General features: G+C 41.4%; 7 non-coding genes across 7 annotated transcripts; all 7 read right to left on the reverse strand.

Annotated features, from left to right (window-relative positions):
- Positions 1–685: 685 nt before the first annotated feature.
- TRNAA-AGC lies at positions 686–758 on the reverse strand. Its single transcript has one exon. It is a non-coding gene; the product is annotated as a tRNA-Ala (tRNA).
- A 1092-nt stretch (positions 759–1850) lies between these two features.
- TRNAA-UGC lies at positions 1851–1923 on the reverse strand. Its single transcript has one exon. It is a non-coding gene; the product is annotated as a tRNA-Ala (tRNA).
- A 2162-nt stretch (positions 1924–4085) lies between these two features.
- TRNAA-AGC lies at positions 4086–4158 on the reverse strand. The gene has a single exon. It is a non-coding gene; the product is annotated as a tRNA-Ala (tRNA).
- A 3300-nt stretch (positions 4159–7458) lies between these two features.
- TRNAA-AGC lies at positions 7459–7531 on the reverse strand. The gene has a single exon. It is a non-coding gene; the product is annotated as a tRNA-Ala (tRNA).
- A 5923-nt stretch (positions 7532–13454) lies between these two features.
- TRNAA-AGC lies at positions 13455–13527 on the reverse strand. Its single transcript has one exon. It is a non-coding gene; the product is annotated as a tRNA-Ala (tRNA).
- Positions 13528–14611: 1084 nt separating this feature from the next.
- On the reverse strand, positions 14612–14684 carry TRNAA-UGC. Its single transcript has one exon. It is a non-coding gene; the product is annotated as a tRNA-Ala (tRNA).
- Positions 14685–15752: 1068 nt separating this feature from the next.
- TRNAA-UGC lies at positions 15753–15825 on the reverse strand. Its single transcript has one exon. It is a non-coding gene; the product is annotated as a tRNA-Ala (tRNA).
- Positions 15826–16230: the final 405 nt, after the last annotated feature.

A 16230-nucleotide genomic window follows, 5' to 3' on the forward strand; every position in this document is an offset into this window, starting at 1 on the left:
ATAAAAATATTAACTCTATTCGGGTTATTTGGTTTTAATGACAAACCGATTCAAATGTTGATATAAAAAATAAAAAAAATTAGTGGCATAAATGGTTAAACAAATGGAGATGCAGAGTATCAATCCCTATACCTCTCACATGCTAAGCGAGCACTCTACCATCTAAGCTACATCCCCTAATGTTTAATGCTAATGAAGAATCTCTAGTATTGGAGATGTAGCCACCGCATAGCAACGAAAGGAGCCACTAAGTAGGAAGGATGCAACCGCAAAGCTGATCCCAAACAGAGGCCAAACATGATGGTCAAGCTCAAGAGGAAAAAGGGGCCGAGGAAGGTGCATGAGAAGAAGCAACACACGATACGATAGTGGTGGTGAAGCAGATAGTTGTTTCAAATCTATTGTTGCTCTTGAGTAGCCTAGAGTTGTGCAGCGGTGGATGGTGATGGAGGTTCTTCGTGGTGTTGCTCAAGTCGATTGATCTGAGTGGCTGTGTGGATCATTCTAATTTGTTGTTAAGGTTTTAATGACAAACCAATTAAAATGTTGAGATAAAAAAATAAAAATATTATTTTGGCATAGAAGGTAATAAACGAATGGAGCTCTATTTGGGTTATTGGTTTTAATGACAAACCGATTAAAATGATGAGATAAAAAAAAATATTAGCATAAAAAGTTAAACAATTGGAGATGCAGGGTATCGATCCCCGTACCTCTCGCATGCTAAGCGAGCGCTCTACCATCTGAGCTACATCCCCTAATGTTTAATGCTAACGAAGCGTCTCTAGTATTGACGATGTAGCCACCCGATATCGATGAAAGGAGCCACAAAGAAGGAAGGACGAAATAACAAAGGTGATCCCAAACAGAGGCCAAACATGATGGTCTAGCTCAGGAGGAAATAGGGGCCAAGGAAGGTGCCTGAGAAGAAGCAACAGACGATATGATAGTGGTGGTGAAGCATATGGTTGTTTCGAACCTACTGTTGCTCCTGAGTAGCCTAGAGTTGCGCAGCAATGGATGGTGATGGAGGTGCTTCGTGTTGGAGATCTAGTCGATTGATCTGAGTGGCTGCGTGGATCTTTCTAATTTGCTATTAAGGTTTTAACTACAAACCAATTAAAATGTTGAGATAAAAAATAAAAATATTATTGGTCTTAGAAGGTAATAAACGAATGGAATTCTATTAATGGTATAGATTTTAATGACAAACCGATTCAAATGTTAAGATAAAAAATAAAAAAAAATTTATTGGCATAAAATGTTAAACAAATGGAGATGCAAGGTTTCAATCCCTATACCTCTTGTATGCTAAGTGAGCACTCTATCATCTGAGCTACATCCCGTAATGTTTAATGCTACCAAAGAATCTCTAGTATTGGAGATGTAGCCACCCCATAGCAACGAAAGGAGCCACTAAGAAGGAAGGACGCCACCACAAATCTGTTCCCAAATAGAGGCCAAACACGATGGTCAAGCTTAGGAGGAAATAGGGGCCGAGGAAGGTGCCTGAGAAGAAGCAACAAACGATAGTGGTGGTGAAGCAGATGGTTGTTTCGAACCTATTGTTGCTCCTGAGCAGCCTTGAGTTGCGCAGCGGTGGATGGTGATGGAGGTGCTTCGTGGTGGTGATCAAGTCGATTGATCTTGAGTGGTTGCGTGGATCATTCTAATTTCCTGTTAAGGTTTTAATGACAAACCAATTAAAATGTCGAGATAAAAAAAAAATATTATAGGCTTAGAAGGTAATCAACGAATGGAGCTCTATTTGGGTTATTGGTTTTAATGACAAAACAATTAAAATGTTGAGATAAAAAAAAAAATTTTGGCATTAAAAAAATAACAAATGGTGGAGATGCGAGGTATCGAACCCCGTACCTCTCACATGCAAAGCGAGCACTCTACCATCTGAGCTACATCCCCTAATGTTTAATGCTAACGAAAATCTCTAGTATTGGAGATGTAGCCACCCCATAGCAATGAAAGGAGCCACTAAGAAGGATGGATGCAACCGCAAAGCTGATCCCAATAGAGGCCAAACACGATGGGCAAGCTCAGGAGGAAAAAGGGGCCGAGGAAGGTGCCTGCGAAGAAGCAATAGATGATACGATAGTGGTGGTGAAGCAGATGGTTGTTTCGAACCTACTGTTGCCCCTGAGCAGCCTAGAGTTGCGCAGTGATGGATGGTGATGGAGGTGCTTCGTGGTGGTGATCAAGTCGATTGATCTGAGTGGCTGCGTGGATCTTTCTAATTTGCTATTAAGGTTTTAACGACAAACCAATTAAAATGTTGAGATAAAAAATAAAAATATTATTGGGTTAGAAGGTAATAAACGAATGGAGCTCTATTCGGGTTAATGGTTTTAACGACAAACCGATTAAAATTTTGAGATAAAAAATAAAAAAAAAGGGTTCAAATGGAGATGCAAGGTATCGATCACCGTACCTCTCGCATGCTAAGCGAGCACTCAACCATCTGAACTACATCCCCTAATGTTTTTTGGTAACTAAGAATCTATAGTATTGGAGATTTAGCCACCCCATCTCAACGAAAGGAGCCACTAAGAAGGAAGGATGCAACCACAAAGCTGATCACAAACCGAGGCCAAACACAATGGTCAAGCTTAGGAGGAAATAGGGGTCAAGGAAGGTAATTGATAAGAAGCAATAGACGATACGATAGTGGTGGTGAAGCATATGGTTGTTTCAAACCTACTGTTGCTCCTGAGCAGCCTAGAGTTGCGCAGCGATGCATGGTGATGGAGGTGCTTCGTGGTGGTGATCAAGATTGATCTGAGTGGCTGCATGGATCTTTCTAATTTGCTGTTAAGGTTTTAACGACAAACCAATTAAAATGTCGAGATAAAAAATAAAAATATTATTGGCTTTAAAGGTAATAAACGAATGGAGCATTATTTGGGTTATTGGTTTTAATGACAAACCGATTAAAATTTTGAGATAAAAAATAAAAAAATTATTGGCATTAAAAGTTAAGGTCTACCCTCTGAGCTGCATCCCCAGATGTTTAATGCTAACGAAGCATCTCTAGCATTGGAGATGTAGCCACCCGATATCGACGAAAGGAGCCACAAAGAAGGAAGGACTCAGCTACAAAGGTGATACCAAATAGAGGCCAAACACGATGGTCAAGCTTAGGAGAAAATAGGGGCCGAGGAAGGTTCCTGAGAAAAAGCAACAGATGATACGATAGTGGTGGTGAAGAAGATGGTTGTTTCGAACCTACTGTTGCTCCTGAGCAGCCTAGAGTTGCGCAGCGGTGGATGCTTATCGAGGTGCTTCGTGGTGGTGATCAAATCGATTAATCTGAGTGAGTGCATGGAGCTTTCTAATTTGCTATTAAGGTTTTAATGGCAAACCAATTAAAATATTTAGATAAAAAATAAAAATATTAACACTATTCGGGATATTTGGTTTTAATGACAAACCGATTCAAATGTTGAGATAAAAAATAAAAAAAATAATTGGCATAAATGGTTAACCAAATGGAGATGGAGAGTATCAATCCCTATACCTCACACATGCTAAGTGAGCACTCTACCATCTAAGCTACATCCCCTAATGTTTAATGCTAATGAAGAATCTCTAGTATTGGAGATGTAGCCACCCCATAGCAACGAAAGGAGGCACTAAGAAGGAAGGATGCAATGGAAAAGCTGAACCCAAACAGAGGCCAAACATGATGGTCAAGCTCAGGAGGAAAAAGGGGCCGATGAAGGTGCCTGAGAAGAAGCAACACACGATACGATAGTGGTGGTGAAGCAGATGGTTGTTTCGAACCTACTGTTGCTCCTGAGTAGCCTAGAGTTGTGCAGCAGTGGATGTTGATGGCGGTTCTTCGTGGTGTTGATCAAGTCGATTGATCTGAGTGGCTGTGTGGATCATTCTAATTTGTTGTTAAGGTTTTAACGACAAACCAATTAAAATGTTGAGATAAAAAATAAAAATATTATTTTGGCTTGGAAGGTAATAAACGAATGGAGCTCTATTTAGGTTATTGGTTTTAATGACAAATTGATTAAAATGTTGAGATAAAAAATAAATATTGGCATAAAAAGATAAACAAATGGAGATGCGGGGTATCGATCCCCGTACCTCTCGCATGCTAAGCGAGCGCTCTACCATCTGAGCTACATCCCCTAATGTTTAATGCTAACGAAGCGTCTCTAGTATTGGCGATGTAGCCACCCGATATCGATGAAAGGAGCCACAAAGAAGGAAGGACACAATAACAAAGGTGATCCCAAACAGAGGCCAAACATGATGGTCTAGCTCAGGAGGAAATAGGGGCCAAGGAAGGTGCCTGAGAAGAAGCAACAGACGATATGATAGTGGTGGTGAAGCAGATGGTTGTTTCGAACCTACTGTTGCTCCTGAGTAGCCTAGAGTTGCGCAGCAATGGATGGTGATGGAGGTGCTTCGTGTTGGAGATCTAGTCGATTGATCTGAGTGGCTGCGTGGATCTTTCTAATTTGCTATTAAGGTTTTAACTACAAACCAATTAAAATGTTGAGATAAAAAATAAAAATATTATTGGTCTTAGAAGGTAATAAACGAATGGAATTCTATTAATGGTATAGATTTTAATGACAAACCGATTCAAATATTAAGATAAAAAATAAAAAAAAAATTTATTGGCATAAAATGTTAAACAAATGGAGATGCAAGGTTTCAATCCCTATACCAGTTGCATGCTAAGTGAGCGCTCTGTCATCTGAGCTACATCCCCTAATGTTTAATGCTACCAAAGAATCTCTAGTATTGAAGATGTAGCCACCCCATAGCAACGAAAGGAGCCACTAAGAAGGAAGGACGCAACTACAAATTTGTTCCCAAATAGAGGCCAAACACGATGGTCAAGCTAAGGAGGAAATAGGGGCCGAGGAAGGTGCCTGAGAAGAAGCAACAAACGATAGTGGTGGTGAAGCAGATGGTTGTTTCGAACCTATTGTTGCTCTTGAGTAGCCTTGAGTTACGCAGTGGTTGATGGTGATGGATGTGCTTCGTGGTGGTGATCAAGTCGATTGATCTGAGTGGTTGCGTGGATCTTTCTAATTTGCTGTGAGGGTTTTAATGACAAACCAATTAAAATGTCGAGATAAAAAATAAAAATATTATTGGCTTAGAAGGTAATAAACGAATGGAGCTGCATTTGGGTTATTGGTTTTAATGACAAAACAATTAAAATGTTGAGATAAAAAATAAAAAAATTTGTTGGCATTAAAAGAGTAAACAAATGGTGGAGATGCAAGGTATCGAACCTCGTACCTCTCGCATGCAAAGCGAGCGCTTTGCCATCTAAGCTACATCCCCTAATGTTTAATGCTAATGAAGAATCTCTAGTATTGAAGATGTAGCCACCCCATAGCAACGAAAGGAGCCGCTAAGAAGGAATGATGCAACCGCAAAGCTGATCCAATAGAGGCCAAACACGATGGGCAAGCTCAGGAGGAAAAAGGGGCCGAGGAAGGTGCCTGAGAAGAAGCAACACACAATACGATAGTGGTGGTGAAGCAGATGGTTGTTTCGAACCTACTGTTGCCCCTGAGCAGCCTAGAGTTGCGCAGCGGTGGATGGTGATGGAGGTGCTTCATGGTGGTGATTAAGTCGATTGATCTGAGTGGCTGCGTGGATCTTTCTAATTTGCTATTAAGGTTTTAACGACAAACCAATTAAAATGTTGAGATAAAAAATAAAAATATTATTGGGTTAGAAGGTAATAAACGAATGGAGCTCTATTCGGGTTAATGGTTTTAACGACAAACCGATTAAAATGTTGAGATAAAAAATAAAAAAAATTAAGGTACAAATGGAGATGCAAGGTATCGATCCCCGTACCTCTCGCATGCTAGGCGAGCACTCTACCATCTGAGCTACATCCCCTAATGTTTTTTATTAACTAAGAATCTATAGTATTGGAGATTTAGCCACCCCATCGCAACGAAAGGAGCCACTAAGAAGGAAGGATGCAACCACAAAGCTGATCCCAAACAGAGGCCAAACACAATGGTCAAGCTTTGGAGGAAATAGGGGTCGAGGAAGGTACCTGAGAAGAAGCAACAGACGATACGATAGTGGTGGTGAAGCATATGGTTGTTTCAAACTTACTGTTGCTCCTGAGCAGCCTAGAGTTGCGCATCGATGCATGGTGATGGAGGTGCTTCGTGGTGGTGATCAAGATTGATCTGAGTGGCTGCATGGATCTTTCTAATTTGCTGTTAAGGTTTTAACGACAAACCAATTAAAATGTCGAGATAAAAAATAAAAATATTATTGGCTTTGAAGGTAATAAATGAATGGAGCTTTATTTGGGTTATTGGTTTTAATGACAAACCGATTAAAATTTTGAGATAAAAAATAAAAAAAAATTATTGGCATTAAAAGTTAAGGTCTACCATCTGAGCTGCATCCCCGGATGTTTAATGCTAACGAAGCATCTCTAGCATTAGAGATGTAGCCACCCAATATCGATGAAAGGAGCCACGAAGAAGGAAGGACTCAATTACAAAGGTGATACCAAATAGAGGCCAAACACGATGGTCAAGCTTAGGAGGAAATAGGGGCCGAGGAAGGTGCCTGAGAAAAAGCAACAGACGATACGATAGTGGTGGTGAAGCAGATGGTTGTTTCGAACCTACTGTTGCTCCTGAGCAGCCTAGAGTTGTGCACCGGTGGATGCTTATTGAGGTGCTTCGTGGTGGTGATCAAGTCGATTGATCTGAGTGGCTGCGTGGAGCTTTCTAATTTTTATTAAGGTTTTAATGGCAAATCAATTAAAATATTGAGATAAAAAATAAAAATATTATCTCTATTCGGGGTATTTGGTTTTAATGACAAACCGATTCAAATGTTGATATTAAAAATAAAAAAAACTATTGGCATAAATGGTTAAACAAATGGAGATGCAGAGTATCAATCCCTATACCACTCACATGCTAAGCAAGCACTCTACCATCTAAGCTACATCCCCTAATGTTTAATGCTAATGAAGAATCTCTAGTATTGGAGATGTAGCCACCCCATAGCAACGAAAGGAGCCACTAAGAAGGAAGGATGCAACCGCAAAGCTGATCCCAAACTCAGGAGGAAAAAGGGGTCGAGGAAGGTGCATGAGAAGAAGCAACACACGATACGATAGTGGTGGTGAAGCAGAAGGTTGTTTCGAACCTACTGTTGCTCCTGAGTAGCCTAGAGTTGTGCAGCGGTGGATGGTGATGGAGGTTCTTTGTGCTGTTGATCAAGTCGATTGATCTGAGTGGCTGTGTGGATCATTCTAATTTGTTGTTAAGGTTTTAATGACAAACCAATTAAAATGTTGAGATTAAAAATAAAAATATTATTTTGGCTTAGAAGGAAATAAAGGAAGGAGCTCTATTTGGGTTATTGGTTTTAATGACAAACCGATTAAAATGTTGAGATAAAATATTTAAGTTAAACAAATGGAGATGCGGGGTATCGATCCCCGTACCTCTCGCATGCTAAGCAAGCGCTCTACCATCTGAGCTACATCCCCTAATGTTTTATGCTAACGATGCGTCTCTAGTATTGGCGATCTAGCCACCCGATATCGATGAAAGGAGCCACAAAGAAGGAAGGACGCAATCACAAAGGTGATCCCAAACAGAGGCCAAACATGATGGTCTAGCTCAGGAGGAAATAGGGGCCGAGGAAGGTGCCTGAGAAGAAACAACAGACGATTGATAGTAGTGGTGAAGCAGATGGTTGTTTCGAACCTACTGTTGCTCCTGAGTAGCCTAGAGTTGCGCCGCAATGGCTGGTGATGGAGGTGCTTCGTGGTGGTGATCTAGTCGATTGATTTGAGTGGCTGCGTGGATTTTACTAATTTGCTATTAATATTTTAACTACAAACCAATTAAAATGTTGAGATAAAAAAATAAAAATATTATTGGTCTTAGAAGGTAATAAACGAATGGAATTCTATTCAGGGTATCGGTTTTAATGACAAACCGATTCAAATGTTAAGATAAAAAATAAAAAAAATCATTGGCATAAAATGTTAAAAAATGGAGATGCAAGGTTTCAATCCCTATACCTCTTGTATACTAAGTGAGCGCTGTATCATCTGAGCTACATCCCCTAATGTTTAATGCTACAAAAGAATCTCTAGTATTGGAGATGTAGCCACCCCATAGCAACGAAAGGAGCCACTATGAAGGAAGGACGCAACCACAAATATGTTTCCAAATAGAGGCCAAACACGATGGTCAAGCTCAGGAGGAAATAGGGGCCGAGGAAGGTGCCTGAGAAGAAGCAACAAACGATGTAAAATACCGGAAATAGGCGAATATGAATAAGGGAATTTTCCGGAATTTTTGGACATTTTTCGGGAATTTTTCGGAGCTCGTACGGACGAGTTAACGGGGATAAAAACGGGGCCCAGAAAAGTCTGTTTGGGTTACCCCATTTAAGTGAGGAAAAGTTGATTTTTACTTTTCTTTTTAAATTCCTTTTCTTTTAATTCTTTTTCCTTTATTCCTCACTTCCTCGCCGAAACCCCCCTGCCCTCATCCGCTCTTCTCCTCTTCTCTGCCGCCACCACAGAGCCGGCTTCCACCTCTCCGAGAGCACAAAACGCCGGCCACTTCTTCTCCTCTCCTCCTCTCCTCTCCGGCCTTAGCCCGCCGCCCGACCGCTTGCCCGAGCCAAACTCCTCTTCTCTGCTTGCCCTAGCCACCCGACGCCGACCGTCGGTGACGCCCAGAGCAGCGCCGGTCATCTTCCTCCTTTCTCCCAAGTCCGACTTCTCTGCCTTCTTCCTCTCTGCTGTCTTGGTACAGGCTGATCGCCTCTCCTCCGCCGAGTACCGGCCTTCTCGCTAGAGCTTTCCTCCGATCGCGAGCGAGCTTCCGCCTAGCCGAGCCCTCGCTAAAGTTGTGCCCTTGCACTGCCGGCAGCCGGCCACTTTGCCCTAGATTGCCGGAATTCAGAAGATAGGTAAGGAAATTTAGGTATTTTTGGTTGGAGGCTCAGATTTACAGAGTATTGGGTGCTGCCCTAATTGATATTATAGGGTATTTAATTGTTGTTGTGGATTTTATTTTGATCCTGGTAGTGTGGAGGATTTTTCAGCAGCAAGCAACCTTTCACCGCAGTCATTTGGATTGTGAACTGAGGTAAGGTTTAGGGTTTTACTTTAATCATGTTGTTGCTGATTGATAGATAGGATTAGGTAGTTTGGAATTGATCTAATGGTGGATTGGGGATTAGGTAACTAACCCTAATTTATCGTTAGACTTTATTTAGAGAAGTTGATGATTATTATTTAGGGTTTTGCCCTAAATGGTTTTAAGGGTTTATTTAGCAATTCATTCAAATTTTAGCTAAATAAAAATGTATTTATTGGATACAGGACTTTGATGCGAGACGAGTGTCTCAGATTGGACATTCCTATTGAGGCGGGTACTTTTGACTTATGTCATTTGATATGCTTAGTAATTAAATTAACATGTTGCATTAATTGTGTTTCTTATCTGTTTCGGTTAATCACTACCCAAATCTTACATGCTTGATTGATTGATTGGTTTTGCATCTCAGGTATATTTTACCTGTTTATACATGCTTATAGGGGTAGTGATATGCCATGCTTGACCATGTTCAGGACCTAGGTTTTATACCTTCCGTACCTTTGATTCGATATGATTCGTTGACCTAGGGTGCACTTTTCTATATATATGGATTAGGTCGATGTTTATATGGTTATTGCCATCCATCATTTGCATGATTGCACGCTGTGTGATCGCTCCATTATTGTTGAGCACATCGCCGATTACATTCTGCACACACCACCACCATGGGTTAGTGGTCGATTCGGATGAGTGTGTTGCAATAGGACTTTGTTAGGCACCGCTTGGTCCGCTCGTGGGTAGTGTGACACAACGTGTTATCCGGCAGGGATTCCTCCCGTCTTTGAGTACCGGAGTTGAGAGCATTGCGCGCCCCCATCTATGATTTGGGGTAGGAGGATAGGTGTACTCCGACAAGATCCCCTCGGTCACTCATCGGGAGTAGTGACGACAGAGTGCACGTTGTCACAACCCTACCCACTCGGCCTCACTTTGTATGAGATGATCGATCGTGCGGGGTGACCGGGACGCATCATTGCATCATATGCATGATGCATTTATTGCTGTGTTTATGTTTGTTGCATTTATATGCTGCATATTGTTTGGATACCTATGTTTGACATGCATGGATTCCTTATCCCTGACCGCTTTGACCTTATACTCGGGACCAGTTAGTACAAGTATTCTCCTGTTTATTTCAGATGCATTCTTATCTTTCTTATCGAGACCGTACGCATGATTAGTGCTAGGTGTTGTTTCTTTACTTTGCATATCAACTGCACCTGGAGTGTTGGACTCACCCCCTCCATTGTTGTTATTTTCGAGTTGATGTCGGGAGGAGTTCGATCGCTAGTCCCCACTGCACGTAGTGCTACTCCGCTGCTGGTTTTTGAGTTGTTTCATTTTAGCTTTTCGCTATCAGACTTTATTTTAGTTTTGTTTTGGACTTACATATGGAATCTTTCCGTTGGATGGACTTTTCGTATGATTTGGATTTACTCTACTACATGCCTGCCTGGATGGCAGAAGAGGTAAGAAAAATCGGATTTGGGCTTTACGAGTGTAGTTGAGTAGGGTTGATTTCGAGTCAGAGTATTATTACTGCGTGGTTGTGTCAGCCAGAGGCTGAATATATATATATAAACTGCGTGGTGATTGATTTTTATTACTGTTATTATTCCAGCCGCATGTGGCTGAGTATTTAGTGCTTGTAGAAAATTTTGATTGTCCGCCGTACAGGGGAGATGCTGCCGAAATTTTCTCGGACAGGGACTCTTCTGGGGGCGTGACAAACGATAGTGGTGGTGAGGCAGATGGTTGTATCGAACCTATTGTTGCTCCTGAGCAGCCTTGAGTTGCGCAGCGGTGGATGGTGATGGAGGTGCTTCGTGGTGGTGATCAAGTCGATTGATCTTGAGTGTCTGCGTGGATCTTTCTAATTTGCTGTTAAGGTTTTAATGACAAACCAATTAAAATGTCGAGATAAAAAACAAAAATATTATTGGTTTAGAAGGTAATAATCGAATGGAGCTCTATTTGGGTTATTGGTTTTAATGACAAAACAATTAAAATGTTGAGATAAAAAATAAAAAAAAATTATTGGCATTAAAAGAGTTAACAAATGGCGGAGATGCGAGGTATCAAACCCTGTACCTCTCGCATGCAAAGCGAGCGCTCTACCATCTAAGCTAGATCCCCTAATGTTTAATGTCAACGAAGAATATCTAGTATTGAAATGTAGCCACCCCATAGCAACGAAGGGAGCCACTAAGAAGGAAGGATGGAACCGCAAAGCTGATCCAATAGAGGCCAAACACGATGGACAAGCTCAGGAGGAAAAAGGGGCCGAGGAAGGTGCCTGAGAAGAAGCAATAGATGATACGATAGTGGTGGTGAAGCAGATGGTTGTTTCGAACCTACTGTTGCCCCTGAGCAACCTAGAGTTGCGCAGCGGTGGATGGTGATGGAGGTGCTTCGTGGTGGTGATCAAGTCGATTGATCTGAGTGGCTGCGTGGATCTTTCTAATTTGCTATTAAGGTTTTAACGACAAACCAATTAAAATGTTGAGATAAAAAATAAAAATATTATTGGGTTAGAAGGTAATAAACGAATGGAGCTCTATTCGGGTTAATGGTTTTAACGACAAACCGATTAAAATGTTGAGATAAAAAATTAAAAAAAATTAAGGTACAAATGGAGATGCAAGGTATCGACCCCCGTACCTCTCGCATGCTAAGCAAGCACTCTACCATCTAAGCTATATACCCTAATATTTTTTAGTAACTAAGAATCTATAGTATTGGAGATTTAGCCACCCCATCGCAACGAAAGGAGCCACTAAGAAGGAAGGATGCAACCACAAAGCTGATCCCAAACAGAGGCCAAACACAATGGTCAATCTTAGGAGGAAATAGGGGTCGAGGAAGGTACCTGAGAAGAAGCAACAGACGATACGATAGTGGTGGTGGAGCATATGGTTGTTTCAAACCTACTGTTGCTCCTGAGCAGCCTAGAGTTGCGCAGCGATGCATGGTGATGGAGGTGCTTCGTGGTGGTGATCAAGATTGATCTGAGTGGCTGCATGGATCTTTCTAATTTGCTGTTAAGGTTTTAACGACAAACCAATTAAAATGTCGAGATAAAAAATAAAAATATTATTGGCTTTGAAGGTAATAAACGAATGGAGCTTTATTTGGGTTATTGGTTTTAATGACAAGCCGATTAAAATTTTGAGATAAAAAAAAAGAAATTATTGGCATTAAAAGTTAAGGTCTAGCATCTGAGCTGCATCCCCGGATGTTTAATGCTAACGAAGCATCTCTAGCATTGGAGATGTAGCCACCTGATATCGACGAAAGGAGCCACGAAGAAGGAAGGACTCAACTACAAAGTTGATACCAAACAGAGGCCAAACACGATGGTCAAGCTTAGGAGAAAATAGGGGCCGAGGAAGGTTCCTGAGAAAAAGCAACAGACGATACGATAGTGGTGGTGAAGCAGATGGTTGTTTCGAACCTACTGTTGCTCCTGAGCAGTCTAGAGTTGCGCAGCGGTGGATGGTTATCGAGGTGCTTTGTGGTGGTGATCAAGTCGATTGATCTGAGTGAGTGCGTGGAGCTTTCTAATTTGCTATTAAGGTTTTAATGGCAAACCAATTAAAATATTGAGATAAAAAATAAAAATATTAACTCTATTCGGGGTATTTGGTTTTAATGACAAACCGATTCAAATGTTGAGATAAAAAAAAAATTTATTGGCATAAATGGTTAAACAAATAGAGATGCAGAGTATCAATCCCTATACCTCTCACATGCTAAGCAAGCACACTACCATCTAGGCTACATCGCCTAATGTTTAATGCTAATGAAGAATCTCTAGTATTGGAGAAGTAGCCACCCCATAGCAACGAAAGGAGCCACTAAGAAGGAAGGATGCAACCAGCTGATCCCAAACAAAGGCCAAACATGATGGTCAAGCTCAGGAGGAAAAAGGGGCCGAGGAAGGTGCCTGAGAAGAAGCAACACACAATACGATAGTGGTGGTGAAGCAGATGGTAGTTTCGAACCTACTATTGCTCCTGAGTAGCCTAGAGTTGTGCAGCGATGGATGGTGATGGAGGTTCTTCGTGGTGTTGATCAAGTCGATTGATCTGAGTGGCTGTGTGGATCATTCTAATTTGTTATTAAGGTTTTAACGACAAACCAATTAAAATGTTGAGATAAAAAATAAAAATATTATTTTGGCTTAGAAGGTAATAAACGAATGGAGCTCTATTTGGGTTATTGGTTTTATTGACAAACCAATTAAAATGTTGAGATAAAAAAAAATATTGGCATAAAAAGGTAAACAAATGGAGATGCAGGGTATCGATCCCCGTACCTCTCGCATGCTAAGCGAGCGCTCTACCATCTGAGCTACATCCCCTAATATTTAATGTTAACGAAGCGTCTCTAGTATTGGCGATGTAGCCACCCGATATCGATGAAAGGAGCCACAAAGAAGGAAGGACGCAATCACAAAGGGGATCCCAAACAGAGGCCAAACATGATGGTCTAGCTCAGGAGGAAATAGGGACCGAGGAAGGTGCCTGAGAAGAAGCAACAGACGATATGATAGTGGTGGTGAAGCAGATGGTTGTTTCGAACCTACTGTTGCTCCTGAGTAGCCTAGAGTTGCGCAACAATGGATGGTGATGGAGGTGCTTCGTTGTGGTGATCTAGTCGATTGATTTGAGTGGCTGCGTGGATATTTCTAATTTGCTATTAAGGTTTTAACTACAAACCAATTAAAATGTTGAGATAAAAAATAAAAATATTATTGGTCTTAGAAGGTAATAAACGAATGGAATTCTATTAATGGTATAGATTTTAATGACAAACCGATTCAAATGTTAAGATAAAAAAAATATATATATTGGCAACAAATGGAGATGCAATGTTTTAATCCCTATACCGCTTGCATGCTAAGTGAGTGCTCTATCATCTAAGCTACATCCCCTAATGTTTAATGCTACCATAGAATCTCTAGTATTGGAGATGTAGCCACCCCATAGCAACGAAAGGAGCCACTAAGAAGGAAGGACGCAACCACAAATCTGTTCCCAAATAGAGGCCAAACACGATGGTCAAGCTCAGGAGGAAATAGGGGCCGAGGAAGGTGCCTAAGAAGAAGCAACAAACGATAGTGGTGGTGAAGCAGATGGTTGTTTCGAACCTATTGTTGCTCCTAAGCAGACTTGAGTTACGCAGCAGTGGATGGTGATGGATGTGCTTCGTGGTGGTGATCAAGTCGATTGATCTGAGTGGCTGCGTGGATCTTTCTAATTTGCTGTTAAGGTTTTAATGACAAACCAATTAAAATGTCGAGATAAAAAATAAAAATATTATTGGCTTAGAAGGTAATAAACGAATGGAGCTGTATTTGGGTTATTGGTTTTAATGACAAAACAATTAAAATGTTGAGATAAAAAGTAAAAAAATTTATTGGCATTAAAAGAGTTAACAAATGGTGGAGATGCGGGGTATCGAACCCCGTACCTCTCGCATGCAAAGCGAGCGCTCTACCATCTGAGCTACATCCCCTAATGATTAATGCTAATGAAACCTCTCTAGCATTGGAGATGTAGCTACCCAATATCAACGAAACGAGCCACAAAGAAGGAAGGACGCAACGACACAGGTGATACCAAACAAAGGCCAAACACGATGGTCAAGCTTAGGAGGAAATAGGGGCCGAGGAAGGTGCCTGAGAAGAAGCAACAGATGATATGATAGTGGTGGTGAAGCAGATGGTTGTTTCAAACCTGGTGTCGCTCCTGAGCAGCCTGGAGTTGCACAGCGGCGAATGGTTATGGAGGTGCTTCGTGGTGGTGATCAAGTCGATTGATCTGAGTGGCTGCGTGGATTTTTTAATCTGCTGTTAAGGTTTTAATGACAAACCAATTAAAATGTCGAGATAAAAAATAAAAATATTATTGGCTTTGCAATAAAGAAGCTCTATTTGGGTTATTGGTTTTAATGACAAACCGATTAAAATGTTGAGATAAAAAATAAAAAAAAATTATTGACATTAAAAATTAAAGACATGGAGATGCGAGGTATCGATCTCTATACCTCTTTGCAAGCGCTAAACCATGTAAGCTACATCTCCTGATGTATAATGCTAACGAAGCATCTCTAGCATTGGAGATGTAGCCACTCGATATCGACGAAAGGAGCCACGAAGAAGGAAGGATGCAACTGCAAAGGTGATACCAAACAGAGGCCAAACACGATGGTCAAGCTCAGGAGGAAATAGGAGCCGAGGAAGGTGTCTGAGAAGAAGCAACAGACGATAGTGGTGGTGAAGGAGATGGTTGTTTCGAACCTACTGTTGCTCTTGAGCAGCCTAGAGTTGCGCAGCGTTGGATGGTGATGGAGGTGTTTCGTGGTGGTGATCAAGTCGATTGATCTGAGTGGCTGCGTGGATCATTCTAATTTTTTTTAAGGTTTTAACGACAGACCAATTAAAATGTTGAGATAAAATTGAAAAATATTATTGACTTGGAAGGTAATAAACGAATGGAGCTCTATTCGGGTTATTGGTTTTAATGACAACCCGATTAAAATGTTGAGATAAAAAATTTATTGTCATTAAAAGATTTAACAAGGTGGAGATGCGGGGTATCGAACCCCGTACCTCTCGCATGCAAAGCGAGCGCTCTACCATCTGAGCTACATCCCCTAATGTTTAGAGCTTACTAAGTATCTCTAGTATTGGAGATGTAGCCATCAGATATTGACGAAAGGAGCCACGAAGAAGGAAGGACGCAACCGCAAAGGTGATCCCAAACATAGGCCAAACACGATTGTCAAGCTCAGGAGGAAACAAGGGCCAAGGAAGGTGCTTGAGAAGAAGTAACAGACGATAGTGGTGGTGAAGCAGACGGTTGTTCCGAGTCTAGTGTCGCTCCTGAGCAGCCTGGAGTTGCGCAACGGCGGATGGTTATGGAGGTGCTTCGTGGTGTGGGTGCTACTGCATGGTCATCAACACTGGCATGTGGTAGCAGCTGAAGCCAGAAATGATAATGGGGATTTATCAGCCTCGTGGAGCAGCAGCGGTGGGAGTACATCAACATACAACAGCCTG

The sequence above is a fragment of the Zingiber officinale genome, chromosome 1A (assembly GCF_018446385.1).
Source record: "Zingiber officinale cultivar Zhangliang chromosome 1A, Zo_v1.1, whole genome shotgun sequence".
Lineage (NCBI taxonomy): Eukaryota > Viridiplantae > Streptophyta > Magnoliopsida > Zingiberales > Zingiberaceae > Zingiber > Zingiber officinale.